At 44.3% G+C, this 15,532-nt stretch overlaps 1 long non-coding RNA gene across 3 annotated transcripts in view; it reads left to right on the plus strand.

Annotated features, from left to right (window-relative positions):
* The window catches only part of LOC146428829 (uncharacterized), a 79,072-nt gene that overhangs the window by 61,480 nt on the left and 2,060 nt on the right, over positions 1–15,532 (plus strand). For all 3 annotated transcript variants that reach the window (XR_014855966.1, XR_014855965.1, XR_014855964.1), the window contains exons 2-3: positions 855–923; positions 7,986–8,220. This is a non-coding gene — a long non-coding RNA (uncharacterized LOC146428829). The remainder of the gene's footprint in view (positions 1–854; positions 924–7,985; positions 8,221–15,532) is intronic.

Below are 15,532 nucleotides of genomic sequence, written 5' to 3' on the forward strand. Positions count from 1 at the left end.
GACAAAACCTGGCCCTGGCCAAGTCTAAAGACAATATTTCCAATGTGGTTTTGGTTGCTGCTCCATAGTTCCAGTGCTGCCAGCTTGGGAAATGAAGTAGGAAACAAAAAAAAAGAAGCCAACCTTCCCCACAACCCACTGAATGATAATCTTTAAATCATGAGATTTGGAAAACAAAACAAAATGTCATTAAGAATTTTTATTGTGGCTTTTTTTGACTTTTAATCTTCTTACTCTCATGGGTGATACTGTTCTTCATTTAAAATTCCCTGTAACTGCACACTCCTCTGATGGAGGCTGAGATAATCCTTTCTGAGCAGAGTTACCATGCATTAATTGCTTGTCTTGACTCTTTTCCTTCCCTTTTTTCCTACTTCACCCTATCTTTTTGTTATGCAGAGACCTGCACTGGAGCTACAAAATGTGTCCAGGGAAAATGATAGAAAAAATTAATATAACTACTTCTCACACATTATGACTTCTGATTATTTTTTAATAAAACAATGTATTGCTTGCACAAAAGTTATGCATGAAAGTATAATTGCATCATCAACTGCTTTCTAATTGCTAGAAAAACTATTAGTCCAAACAGAGCTTAAGGTAACCTAGCATTATAATTAAATTTAGAATCTTTCAGTGTATCTTACAAAATGCTTCTCAGACATTCCAAGCACTCAATTTTAAATCATTCTCATTTCTTTATACAATTCTGTCACCTTCATGGTGATATAAATTATTCAGTAATTACGGTAAATATAAGCTTAATATACATGTATGTAATTGTAATTAACTGTCCAAATAACTAGTAGTAATATATTTTTCTTTTAATTCTCTTTTGATTTCATGGCTTCAAGAGTAATTGTTTGCTTGGTGGTGGAGAAGATAATGAAACATCAGCCTTTGCAGAGCAACCTGAATGAGAGGTAAGAAACAAAACCCACCAGGGCTTGGGCATCCTGCCTGGGCTGCATTCTCACCTGTCTGAGAAGTCTCTATCAGCATCAACCTGTGTTTAAGAAAAAAGGTAAGGCCATCAAATATCCCTTGGGAATGTTGGTTATTAGCTTTTATTCCTTGGTTTGTAACAGCTGGCCTCACTTTCTGTTTTGCAGTGGGAAAAACCCACATGCACAGAGCTCGGGATTTATATCCACCCTACAAACAGTGTCCTGTCTGTCCCTTCCAGTGTCTCCCTGTGACTCTGTTTAGCAATGGGATGCTAGCATGCTCTTTTCTTACCCTTTAAACTCCCTCTAACTGGAAGGAAGAGCATTTGGATGCTCACCCTCTCTGCTCTGGGAAAGGAATTCCTGATTTCTCCTGCCAGCAAATATCAGCTGTCCTCTCTGCTTGAGGGAAGCACCCCCTGGGATGTTTGTGGTGTGCTGGGCACAGCTCAGGGCTGAGCAGTGTGTGGTGTCTGGGGTATCCCTGCTGAAGCTTTGGGGCTCTCTGTGGGGTCCTGTCTGGGGCACCCCAAGCACAAACCCAGCTGGGAGGAATTTACAGCTCAGAGCGCAGAGAGGTTATGGAGGTGGGGCAGCCCTGGGAGCACAGCAGAGCAGCAAAGATATCTAAGAAAAACAATTGTAGTGTCAAAACCATCAGAGGTGCCAAGAGGTTGTTGTTTTATTTCTTTTTTTTTTTTTAATTTGATGGGAGAGAGAAGGAACAGGGGGCTCCTGGTACTTTTATTCGACTGACTAAAGAGCTCATGTTAACATTCGCTTTTTAAAATACAGCGTCGGCCTGCGTGTAAAATGAGCTTTGAAGTGCAGAGCTGACAAAGCCCAGGGGAAACCATGTCTTTTATTAACAACCACTGGTACACTGCAGCAACTCTGCTGGAATGTTTAGGGGAAACGTTTTCTGTGTGAGCAAGAAGGGCTGCTGGGCTGAGACATCCCCTGGCTGTGGCAGGAGGCTTTGGTGTCCCTTTGTCCTCCTCCTTCACCTCTGGCAGTGCTTTGAGCTCACAGGTGGGGTGGGAGGATCAGCATGTGCCCAAAATCAGCACTGATTAAGTCACTGAACAAGTCACTGTGCATTGGAGAGCTTTGTATTTTAGGCTAGTGACATGGTAGTTGGCTTCGTGTTGGGATGTTTTTATCTTTCTTTTTGGGTTGTTTTGTGATTCCTGGCTTTGTTTGTTGTTGTTTTGGGGTTTGAGTTTCCTTTTAGTGCTGAGGTGTCTTAGGGCTGTTGGATTTCAGTTTTCAGTAGCCTGCTGGGTTCTGGCTCTTCAGGATGGGCTTAGGTGCTTTTAGAAAACATTTCAACAAAAAATCCACGTTAGTGTGTTGTACATCTATACCTCTGCAGATTTATTTTAAATATGTTTATATGGTACAGCAGGTGGACCCATTATTTCCTCTCTTTAATCTGCCTTGCACAAATGGAGATTTACCTGGGAGGCTCAAGCCTGCAGCTCTCTTCTCTCTCCTTCCAGCAGTGATTTGCATCCCTGCTTCTACATCCTTCCTTCGCTTCACAGAGCCCCAAATACATCCTGTCCACTGATGGGACTGAGCTGAGCACAGATTGGCATAATTAGGGAGAAATCCTTCCCTGTGAGGGTGGTCAGGCCCTGGCACAGAGTGCCCAGAGAAGCTGTGGCTGCCCCTGGATCCCTGGCAGTGTCCAAGGCCAGGCTGGACAGGGCTTGGAGCAACCTGGGATAGTAGAAGGTGTCCCTGCCATGGCAGGGGTGGAATGATCTTTAAGGTCCTTTCCAACCCAAACCATTCTGTGATTCCCTTATTCTGTTAGAGACATCCTTAAGCCCAGGTTAAGTGAGTGTCCCAGGCCAGAGAAAGAGCTCAGCATCAGTGCTGGCATTAGACACTTGCAGTTCTCAGCTTTGAGATTTGGGGAGCTGAGACTGGCGGATCCAGAATGAAATACGAGCATCCTGAATTTTTCATGCAGCAGTTCAAGTATATTTGGGCTAGATTCATCAAAGGAATAACCGGGAGAGATATTTTTCATTTGTAGAATCGTAATGAATACATGACACTGCTATTCATTATTTATCTGCTTTCGTATTTTAATTAATAGTTCTACTGGCCATTTCTGATTTTTTTCCCCCTTATTTATAGAGAGCCATCACTTCAAAAATATTGAGTCATGGTGCAGTTTGTTACCTTTCATAACTTTTCCATAATATTCGGACAGACTGAGCTTTGCTATAACTTTTAAACACATAAATGAAGGAGAAGAATACCATCTATTTTGCTGTTCCTTTGAGTCCTGCCAAAATGTGTGGTTTTCCTCCCTCCAAATGCTTTCTCAATGCAGCTGACACGATTTTAGCCAGGGAAGGTGGTGTTTCTTGTGCGGGAAGGAACCACTAGAGGACACCACCAGATGACACACAAAGCAAACAAGCACAGCTGTAAACAGAGAAAGTAGGGGGAAAAAATTAGTGGCTGAGGTGACATTTCTCACCGTGGGAGCCCTTGGCAGCCCTTCAGTGCTGGGTCTCAGGGATTGCTACAGGACAGTCTTTCCAAAAAGGAGAAATCTCTCGACCTGCTGAAGCTGTTGGGAAAGATGGTGGAAGAATGAAGCAAACATCCTCCTTGCAGGTTTCCCTTAAAAAAAGTGGCTTCAAGCACAGGGGAAGGCTTGAAACTTTCAAATTAGAGATTTAATAGTGATATCAGCAAAGCAATTAGGGCTGGGAGATGGCACAAATGACAATATTTTCCCTCTGCAAAAGCTGTGCCCAGGCCTGGTACGATAGTTTTTACCATTTGTGGAAAAAAAAGCCAATGCCAAAACCTCCCCATTTTAAGCATTTCTAAAATAGTCAAGGAAAATTAAATGTGAAGTATTTGCAGAAGAATCAGATCACAAAGTCTGGTTCTCTGGCTCTTTACTTTAAAACCAAAAGTCAGAAGCAAAAGGGGACAGGGAGGCAAATGTCCTTTCACAAGACTTTGTGACACTAAATGCAAACTCCCCACAAAACCCAGGGAAAAAATTGCCTGTTTTCCATGTGTGTCTCACATTTGTGTGGTGCTGTGGATGTCAGAGGAGCAGTGAGCCCTGAGGATATCCTAGAGGCCTTTTAATCCCTCAGAAATGATGCAAGTCATGTGAAATCTCAGCTCTGATGATGATGGTGAGTCTCTGGTGATTGCTTGAGTTACAAAAGATTTTTGTGTTTGGCCTTTGACTTCCCCTCCTTATATGAATATAGCTAAACCCCCAAATGCCTGGGATTTCAGGGAATGCAAAAACATCTAGGAAAATTCTCCTCTTATTTCTCCACTTATCTCTAAAATGCTTTTTAAAGTGGTTTTGAGTTTGGTTGTGAGAAACAAAATCACACACACACAAATGGACCTACCCTCAAAAGCTGCTCTGAATGTGAGGAGCTTTGCTTGAGACTGGCAGGACTATGCCCAGCCTGAGGGATCTTTTCCCAGATAATTTTAACCAAATCCACTCATATTTTTTTCTCAACATTTCTGTCAAGGTGGCAAACCCACCTGCCCCCCCCAAAGAAACAAAACACCAAAGGAAACAAATAATACAACAACCCCAAACATCTGATGTGAGTATTGATTTCATCTTTCTATTAAAAAAATAGAACCAAAAAGTTAGTTGTTTTGTTTTTTGTAAAAACTTCCAGTATTTACCAGAACTAAAGCTAAAAGTATAACAGAAGTTTGGAAAAATTATTATACTTCCAATATTTCCAAGATGGAACTTTTAGGAGTTCACTCAGTAAATCCTTCCTCCACTCATTCCCCCATCTCCAGTGTGATTTGTGTAGGTTAAAAGTTGGACTGAAAGCATGACCTCAAAAAGATTCATACAATACTTTGTTTAATGGAAAACTGTGTGCTTTACCTCTCTCTGAGGGTGCTCTTTGCTCTCCCTGGGAACATTCCTGCCTTTCCTTTTCCTTCAGCTGGGGTCAGGAGTGGCACAAAGCTCATCCTCCACTTGTGCAGCAGTGGCAATTTCCCTTGCAGGCTGCTGCTGACACCTTTCCCTGCAGGTACAAACCTTCCCAGAAACCATTTATTCCCGGAGGAGCAGAGCATCCCCTGCTTCCTGTGGGGATTTTCAGACTCTGAGCAGCTTCTCTGCCTCTACTCCCACTGGGGAAGTGCAAAAGCAGCCCTGGAGAGTTCCCTGCCTAAGGAAGTTGGCATTGAGCTGCTTCTTTAACTGATCTTTCTTCACTGAGTTCCCTTTCCTTTCCTCTTTTCCTTCCTGTTCCCTCTTTTCTTTTTCCTTTTTGCTTTTTTTTTTCCATCTCTTTTCTTTGTCTTTTCGTACCTGGTAGGTTTTTGGTATTTTTTTTTTTGGTGGGTTTTTTGTGGTTTTGTTTTTGTTTTGGTTTTTCCCCATTGTTTGTGGGTTTTTGTTTTTGTTTTTTTTGTTTGGTTTTGGAATTTTTTTTTTTTATTTTGTGGTGGGTTTGGATTTTTGGTTTTTTTTTTTGTTTGCTTGTTCGTTTGGTTTTGTTTGTTTTTTTTACTATTTTGGGGGATTTGGGGGTGTTTTTTTAAGGGTTTTTTTGAGGGTTTTTTTGTTCATTTGTTTTGGCGGGGGTTTTTTGTGGGTTTTTTTTTTTTTTTGGTTGGTTGGTTGGGGTTTTGTTTGTTTGTTTTGCTTTTTTGTTTGTTTTTTCATCTTATCTCTTTTCTCCCCCTTTTCCCTCTCCCTTTCCCTTTATCATGACCATGTCTGTGTCCTCCTCGCCTTGGCAGCCGCAGTGTCCCCCGGAGCCCCACGGCTGGCTGTGCTGTGTCCTTGCGTGTCGCGGTCACCAGAGGGGGACAGAGCCCCACGCACAGCACCTGCCGAGCTAACCCTGCCTCTGCCACCCAAAATCTGCTGCCGGCAGCCTGCCGGGCTGGAGATGGATTTTGGGGTGGCAGGTGAGCCCCTGGGTGTGCTGCTGGTGCCACCCTGGGGTCCCTTTGCTATGCCCTTTAGCCTGGAAAAGACGTGTCTGCTTAAAAATAACTACACCAGCAGCCCCTAAAACTTTTTTTTCCTATAAATTCTCTAGGAGTTGAGCAGGAGATTGAACTGCATGGCAAGCTCGGTTTTGGAACTGCCTGGTTATTCCTGTCTGTCATTGTAACAGAAATGCTGTTTAAAAATTACTGTTCCTAGGTTTAAAGATATCTGTTCCCCCAGTTTGGGTTTGATTCACTGAGAGCTGCACACACCGAGTATTTAGGTTAGCAGCACCCATCCAGGAGGAGAATTTGCAGCCGACAGCATTGAAAATGAGAGGAGAAGCAAATTTGATGAGCATTTGGCTTTTTCGATAGCTGGCTATGCCTGATTGGAACCCGTGGGGAAAACAAACACAATTATTTGTGTGAGATTGGATTTCGTTGCCGACAGAAAATACAAAATCTGTCACCTGCACGCTTGCTGTCGTGTGGTCATGGTGGAGGATGCTCCAGCAGTGATGCCAGTGGGTGCCAGCAGGCCATGAGCCCTGAGCCAAGGTGTGTGCTCAGGTAGCCGTGTCCTCCTGTCCCACTGCCACGTGTGACCCCTGAAATGTGGGTCACCCATATGGCAGGGCTCAGCTCCCTCCCAAAACCATGGAGATGGCCAAGCAGGCCCTGGAGCTGAGGGCCAGGACTGTCCCCAGGGGTCTGTCCTGCGGGCTGCAGGCCTGGCTTTGGTCCTGTGGCCAGCCAAGCCTGGCAGAGCAGAGTCTGTGAGACCTTAAGATGTATAAATAATACTTGGCCTGAGTCCATTTCCTCAGCTCCAGACAGCCTGCAGTGCTCCCTTCTCCAGATCCTCAGTGTCAGAGCCTTGCCCCAGTCCAGCTGTCCCTGGTAATTAAATTCTAATACCTCAGGCTGGAGTTTGCATTGGTGTTTGAAGTGAAGCATTTCAGCGTGGTCACCTGTAGGCTTTGAAGCTCCCTGTGCCCTCAGGGATGGTGGGACAGTCCAATCTCTTTGGGGACAGCCACTGTGCTTGGTCCCCACTGAACCCACACAGCAGTTGTCCACTGATTTGGGGAATTGAGGAATTTTCCCTAGTGCACATGGGAAAGACTAGAAAGCTCATGAGAGTTTATTCTGGTCGATCTGGAGAATGCATTAAATATTCTTTGAGAGCCACCAAGTGCTGTTTGGACAGCTGGTGGCACTTTTGCAGCCTGTGGGGTGGCTTTCACACATGGCCCTGCTGTCAGTGATGGGATGGGAGGCACTGAGCTCCCCACAGCCCATCCTGGGTACTGACACCCCACAGACCTGGGCAGGTCCCTGTGGTCACAGCCAGGGGAAGTCACCAGCTGGAGTAACTCCTTTCTGCACAGGGAGGAGGAATTGAAAGTGGAGGCAATGACTAGGAAACCAGCAGAGCTCAAATCTGAGACTCTCTTTCTCCTCCTTAAACCACTTCATTGTAATTACCGTGCAAACAGAAGGCCTGGGTGATCATTATGTGGTTTTGTGGGTGTCAATTTAATGTGTTGTTCCCATGCAGACTTTTTCCTTGGAGTTTTTCTCCTTAACTCCCAGCTTTCCGTTTCTCCCTGGACCAGCAGTCACCAGAGTGGGAAATTGCTCTGACCCCCCATCAGCAGCAGGGATGATGCTCTCAGGGGTGCACAGGGTGGGATTTTTGGGGTGGCTGTGCAGGACCAGGAGCTGGACTGTATCATCCTGATGGGTCCCTTCTAACCAGAATATTCTCTGACTCAAAGATTCTATGGTGGTTCATGAGTTCCAAGGGGACACTCACTAACAAATCCCATGTTTAATTGCTGGGATTTATGTAACAGCAGCATTGTGTTTCACTTCTCCAGAGCTTGTTGAGCTGGAGCACCAATCTCTCAGGTGAGCACAGAACAATGGTGCAGATGTATCTTAGGGACAATCTTTTGTGTTTTTGTTTCTGACTTTAACATATTGCACAACGAGTTGTGATTCTCAGCTCATATTCATTTACTTATTGTAAGAAAATTTTCCATTGAATTACAGCTGTTCCCCCTTTTTTCTGCTCATCGTCATCTGAATTTTGCCACCGCCTTTGTTCAACTCTGAGCACAGGAACAAATCACCATGAATGTGTCACGTTGAAACATTCCCAGGATGGAAGAGGTGGCTCCAAACAGCTTGGAATGTTGGTGTGCTGGTGTGTCTGGGTGTAATAGAGTCAGGCAGACCTGCACTGCTGTCTGAGCTGCAGAACAGATGACTCAGAAAAGACTCTCAAGTAAGTTATAAATTGTTTCCTGTCACCCGTGCTGCCGTCTCGCTCTGCTGTTCTGCTCCTTCCTATTACATTTGTTTCCTTCCTCCTTCCCACTCCCTATAGAACAGCAAAGCTGAAAGTGCTTGTGCTGAAGGCACTCGTGCTCCTGCCCTGCTCAGGGTATTTTTACTAGAATCCCCTGGGTTTGGGCTGCCCAGCTCTCACAAATGAACGAGTCAACAAAGCCCGTTGCTGAGCAGCTGGTTTTCTGCTGGTTGGATAAAGATGCTGTTGGAAGCAGTTTCATTTTTCAGTTTATCTTTTATTTCCCACGTGTGCCCTATGTAGCATAGCACGTCCTGCTGAGAGTTAAACCTGCCTGTGCTTTTGGATCCACCTCTGCTGCAAGGGCTGATGTTTTGTTCCAAGTCCCACAGCACCCCAAATTGTTGGGCTTTTCCTTCTTGTGCACAGCCTCTGTGTGTGGAAAGCTGGAGATTTGTGCCTGCAATGATCCAGGTGTCCTCTGGAGTAACCAGAGATTTTTGTGGGTTTTTTGGTGGTTTTTTTTGTTGTTTGATTGTTTTTCTTTTTTGGGGGGGGTTGGGTTTTTGCTGGGTACTTCGTGGCTCTTGGCATGTGTAAATACCAATGGACTCACTGTGGAAATAATGAGCTGAAAGAGGTTTGGGAGCAGCAAAGGTGGAAAGGGTTATATTTTCCTTTCTCTTGTTTTCCTTCTGGAAGACCACTGGACCCTCATTGTCTCTGGGCTATAAAAGAAGATGAGTGGACAATTAAGATATAGAAGAGAAAGCCCCAGGCCTTCATGTTTCCAACAGGAAAAGCATTTTATTGTGCTGGAGTTTTCCATGGCATCCCCACAGGTCCTGGGGATGCTCTGTGTGCTTTGCCACCACAATATTCCTTCAGCTGGGGGTGCTTTGGCTGCAGGGAAAGGGTGGTTTTTAAGATGTGATGATTTCATGCCCAAACCTTGCTTTGTAGCAACAAGGCCCAGGTGATTTTTGACTTTGTGTGAGTACTTTTCTAAATATAAAAGTACATGTTGCTCACAGATGAGAGAAGTACAGAGTGTGTTTCATAGAGAACACACAGATCCAGAGGGAACATCCTGAGGATCTGCCCTGCTGTCCACTTGTGGTCTGCCCCTGCTATGAGTGGAGAGGTAATATGTCAATTAATTTTGTTTACTTGAATGTTCTCCTGCATTTTTAAGAAGATGGTTCATCTAACTTTAAGCATTTTTTATTTGAACTTTAAAAATTTTCTGACCTTCTCTTTTTTTTCAAATCAAGAGAACATATGAAAGTGAATCTTTCTTCTGATCAGCTTGCACTTAATAAATTTGTATTTTTCAAAGGGTTGATTGCATCAAACTTTTCTAATGAGCTCCATGGACTGGACATGGCCAAGAAAAATGTCTGGCTTAAGGTAGTGCCTGTTTTGGTTTCTCTCCTCTGCAGAATAAGTGGAAAAGAAATTTTAGATATGGTCAGGTGGGATGGTAAAAAGATGTGAGAGAAAAGTCTCTTATACCAAAATATTTTTTGACCAAAAAACCGGTTAAGAAGTTACTTGTAATCTTTGGATACTGCCATTATTTCTGCAGTTTTGGAATTTCATTCTGGCATGTTCCAGGTTTGAACTTTCCCAAGGTTGTTGGGACAATTCCTGGGGAAGGAGCAGAAGAGCCCTGCTGTTTCTGTGCCTTTTAAATGTGAGTTCAGAGCTCACTTGTACAGTGCCTCGGAAAGTAACTGATAACAAAAGAGATTTGGAGTTTGGATAAGATAAAAATCAAATTTGTCCTGACCCAACAATGCACTCTATCTGTTCAGGAGATCCAAAGAGTTGCACTTGTTTTAAAATAGTTTTTCTCTTTTCTCTGTCTCCTAAAACTCTCTGTGCTGATGTTGGACTCAAAGCACTAAATCTAACACCAGTCACAAACCCCATGGGATGACAGCAAATTTGTCTCTAAAACTTGGTGATAACAAACTTTCCCATCCCTCCTTTGTCATGGCAAAGTACCACAGGAGTTACAAACACCACCTGACACTCAGAGCCTCTTTTGGGACACTTTTATAACTTGTCAAGAAAGGGAAGATTCCACAGAGCTGCTGATTTCAGAGATGGCCCTGAGCTGAAATCTCCATGTTGTCCCAGCTCCTGAATTTGCTGCAGCTCAGCTTGAAGCATTTAGCAGCTTGAGCAGGACACTAAAGTCAGGATAATTAACCACGTGCAGTGCACCCCTGAGCAGGAATTACACACTGCAGTCCCCAGCTGATATCCCTGAGCCTTCTGGCTTTGCTGAATTGCAGTTTATTCCTCTTGGACCAAGGCCTGGTGCTTCCCTCCTTGGAGATGATTCCTGTAATTCCTGTGTAATTCGATTAGCTCCAGCCAGACCTACCTACAGCAGACAGAATGAATTTTTCTGACCTCCCCAGATCCCATTGAAAAGGATGCCTGTGGTCCCTCCCAGTGGGAACTTGTGCTCAGCAGAGACACAGTGACAGAAGCCAGCCTTTTAAAAATTATTTATACAGCGCTAACAGCAGGACTAGTGAAACTTAAGAAGGGTGAAGTGACAAGGGGTCTCTGGTTTTGCTTTTATTGTCTGAATTCTTAGTCCAGGAGCCTGGAGATATCCCAGGCTGTTGGTGTAGACACTGAAATAGCTGGTTCTTCACTGCCCCTTGATATTTATTTAGAAAGCACTAGAAGAAATATTGCATTTTCTGACAAACCTGCCAATAAATTTGCTCAGTAGGCATAAATAATGAGCAGCATGGGGACATGGCTGGCAGATGATAGTCTTGACATGTTTGTAAGCAACTCAAAATCCATCACCATGGGATCAAAATTGCATAAGAGTCTAAGGAAACACTGAATCAGAATCTAAAATCTAATATATCAATTTTGATATGCTACCTAGTAATCAGCTACAAGAAAACTTATCCTGCTCAGGTTGTATTTCTATCTTGCATAGAGACTGAAAATTAAAGAATTAGCATATTTGTGGCAAATAAAATATTATGCTTCCTAGCAAGTGACTGCCCTTATTTAATGCCCTGCTTTGTATTTAGAGTAGCTGCAGAGGCGCATCCTATATGTGCTCAGTACAGCAGCTGAATGATGTGTTTGGAATAATTCATCAGATAAATTCATGTCCATGAATAATCTGCATTCAGAGCATGACCTTTACCAAGCTGTGCTTTTTTTCCCAGGGCTTAGAGCTTCCAGCTAAGGAAGAGACAAGAGGAGCACAGAGAAAGTTTTCTCCCATCTCCTCCATTCCCATAGGATTCCTCATTTGGGAGCAGGGCAGCAAAGCCCAGGGGATGTTTCAAACCTGGAAGAAGGATTTCCTGAGCATTTTGCTGCAGCTGAGAGAACAGTGGTGTTTTAAGCACAGACAAGGGGCTGGGAGCACAACTGAGCTGTGAGAGCCACGTGTGGCCAGCACTGAGTGCCTTGGCTTTGTCAGGATGGAATCTCCTGAGTCCCTCTGGCTGTCACTAGCCATGGACTAAGAGCAGGAGTGCAGTCCCCAGGGCTGAGCTGATGTGTGGTGACTCCCCAAGCCACAGCCCCTGGATCCCCTGAGCCCTGGGAGAGGGAAGGGAAGGGAAGGGAAGGGAAGGGAAGGGAAGGGAAGGGAAGGGAAGGGAAGGGAAGGGAAGGGAAGGGAAGGGAAGGGAAGGGAAGGGAAGGGAAGGGAAGGGAAGGGAAGGGAAGGGAAGGGAAGGGAAGGGAAGGGAAGGGAAGGGAAGAGCTCCCACCACCACTGCTGGCTCTCAGCCCTGGGCTGCAGAGTGAATCCATGCAGGCAGTGGGCAGTGCTGGAGGTGTCCCCCATTGCTGGATTTTGGGAAATGAGGCAGAGCAGTCTGTCCAGGTGATGCAAGTCCACATATGTTTATCCAGTGAAACTGCTGGCTGCTTCTCCCAGCCCTGACCTGATGGGAAAACCACAAATGAAGCAGCTTTCACTGTGAGAGCTGAAATCACTCTGCTTTCTGCAGTGCATCAGAGAGGACAACATGCAAACGGCGTAAGGACCATGGACAGAGCTCAGGGAAGCTCGGGTTACAGCTACGAGCGCTTGTAAGCCTCGGTAGGCTTTACTCACAGTGCCAAAAACTATTAGGAAACAAAACAGCCAGAAAGCAACAGGGTTGTAAAGTGTCAGGAGCAAAAACTGAGACAGATATTTCCATTTAGCAAATATTGTATCTTGATACTGGACGACTCTGCTGTTAGTGATTTTAGAAGCGAACTTTAGCATTTTTAGTACGAAACATTTACATTCTCCCTCATTTGCTTTCAGCACTTTAGCAGAGCTTTGTGCTGCTCTCACACAGAAATGTCTTATGAATTCTGTGATGTTCTTTATTTGCTTCTAGTGTTTAAGATGGTAAGTGAAATTTTGTATAACCTGCTGCTGTGGGAATGAGGTACCCCTGGGGCTGTTCCTCAGATCCTCTGGATCTGGGTGAAGGAGAACCTCACAGGCTCCCAGTCATGGTGATGCTGTGGTCACTGTGTTTAACTCAGGAGACTTTGGTGGTTTGATTCACCAGGTCACCCAAGGAGCTGCTCCTCCTGTGAAATGAGCAGGAAATTTGGGGTTGGACTTGCGAGGGTATATCCTGAGTTTGCTGTTCCCCCTCTGGATGAAAGCAGTGACTCAGCTTCCCTGTCTGTGAAAGGGAGGACTAGGATTGCTGTGCCATTGCAAGAGTTTGGAGAGTGGATGAGAAGCTCAAAGCTGAAGATGTTTTTCTGTAGAAAACACGTGTGAAGGAAGCTTGAAAGGAATTTGCATTCAGCACTGAGAGGTTTATTTGCTGTTTCAGCTTGTTTGTTCTTTCATCAGGCCGTTGAACAATAGCTAATGAAAGGGGATGACCTTTTAATTTTTTACAGGATATTACTGCTCCTGTGTCTTTGAACCAATTAACACAGCAGCTTTGTGTGCCGAATGCAGCAGCGTTGGGTCCTCCCTGTTAGGACTTTGATGACTGCTGCAAAAGCAAAAATGGGACTGAATGGGCCTTTTATTATTTCATTATTCTCTAAATTTATTTTAGGCTGCTAAAGAATTAACGTGAATAATTTTCCCATTTCACCATCTGCTTTAGTCTCCATCTCAAAGGGTTCCCGATGAGCATTGCACGCAAAACCCTTTAAAAATGATCCTCTCCATATTTCCCACACTCAGCAGTCTGCTAATGTGGCCCATAGATCTAGGTGATGGGCCTGCATGATTTAGGGAGGATCATTAGGGTTATGATGAGCTGTGCAACTCTTGTTTATTCACACTTGGCAATTCCCTCACGGTGTCTTTTGTCTTAGAAGGACTTTTTGCATTTAAGCTTTTACAGAGAGAGAGAGAGTAATGGCAGAGGTATTCTGTTGGTGAGACATCCACCTTGGGCTCAGGAGCATGAGCTGCTCCTCTGCTTTCCATCTGATTTCCCTCGAGGCTCAGGCTGGACACATTGAGGGGCTCTGGTGAGCTCTCCACACCTGACCTGAGGGGAAATGCACATCTCCTGCTGGCATTCCAAGGGTTATTCACAAAGCATTTACATGTCTTGGCTGTCAAGTCTCTGTCTTTGGGTATTTCCCACCCCAGTCTCTTGGGTCCAAGGGGCTTTTTTCATTCAGTCTGTACCTACCAGGGCTGAACTGCACTGAAGCCTCTATTAAACATCCTCACCACGATGCTTCTCAGGGCAGCCCACGACTGCCCTCCTTCCTTGCAGGGAGGAGGAGGAGGATCAGGAAGCTAAAGTATTTAACCTGCCTGTCAAACAAAATTATTCATGGCAGGTGAGTGGCTGAGCAGCTTTTTGCAAAGTTGCTGTGAATAATACATAACATGGTCAGTCTTGGCATGGGATTATTGCTTTAACTCTAGAATATTTCCCACACCTGGAAGGAAAAAGGTGCACATCTTCCTATTTCTCATTTCCTGTGATAGCTGTGCAGGGATGCTTTGATGCTCAGGCTGAGCAGCTGTGTGGTTTGGGGCCATGGCTGGGGTCAGGGCAGAGGAGCAGAGCTGTCCTGAGCAGAGCTGATGGGCTCTGGGTCACCAGCAGAGAGACAGAGAATGGAATGAGCACACAGAGATTTATCAGCATGGGCAAAGCAGGATTGCAATGAGGTCACACAGCTCTGGGGTGACACCTAACTCATCTCCTGCCAGTGTGGGACCAGGGGGGAGAGAAATGTGCAGCTCTGGGATTTGTTTGCAGAGCAGAAGACTGATGGACAGCCAAGCACACAAATGTGCTCAGACTTCTCCCCAAAGTGTGAGGTCATGCTGCTGTTTTATATTCAGAGTGAAATATTATAATGGCACTATTTCCTTCCTTCAAGCAAAAAATTAGTGGAGCAGATCCTCTCTTCTTATGGAAAGCCTGTGAGTTTATTACTTTGCTGGGAATTGGATTTTTTTTTTTTTTTTAATTCTTGAAAGGGGCTACTTTCTCACTCAAAATTTTGGCTGAAATACAGTTTTTACTGGGTTTTGCAATAGAATACATAAAGTAGTTTGAATATTTTCATTTTTGATTACATACAGAAAATTTTAGCTTTATATTCTGAACTACTGGCATCATATAAATTTAAAAAACCAAGAAACATTCCAGCTTTTTTATTTATATAAACTTGTATTTTCACTCGCTCTTTCCTCAGTTAACCTGCATTAGCTTTCTGCTCACCCTGGCAATCCATATGGTGATAAAAGAGAATACAAGTGTGCTTAAACCCCACCAAATCCATCACTTCATAAACACCTGCACACCTCTTATGCCTTGAAAAGTGCATTTTGATCATTGTTTTGTTGACACTGACAGAAATGAATCACAAAAATCTTGGTGCAAATTCTGTAAGTCAAAGGGAGTCTGTCCATCGGCTTATTGACTTTGGCTCAAACATCTGAGGTACAGAAATAAAAACAGATTGAGAGCCCTGGCTGAGCTGAAAGATCCCATTTCCAGGAGCAACCCTTGAGAGGTATCAGCAGAGTGTGGATGTGATGGACAGAGGGGTAAATAGAGTGGGCGTTGCAGCTTTAACTTATGGCTGCAGGGCCACTGGAGTGAGGCCTTTAATTTCACATTAGGATTCTGCTCGTATTTGTTAGATAGAACAATATTAACCTTTTGAATTTATTTAGAAACTCATTAGTGCTTTTTTTCTATGGTCCATTCTTTTCCTGATTAGCTCTCCTCATTACAATTCAAATTTCTTTCTGCTACATTTACCACATTGTCCTGCTTTCTCTCAT

Source organism: Lichenostomus cassidix, chromosome 20 (genome assembly GCF_008360975.1).
Source record: "Lichenostomus cassidix isolate B80296 chromosome 20, HeHo_3.0, whole genome shotgun sequence".
NCBI classification, from domain to species: Eukaryota; Metazoa; Chordata; class Aves; order Passeriformes; family Meliphagidae; genus Lichenostomus; species Lichenostomus cassidix.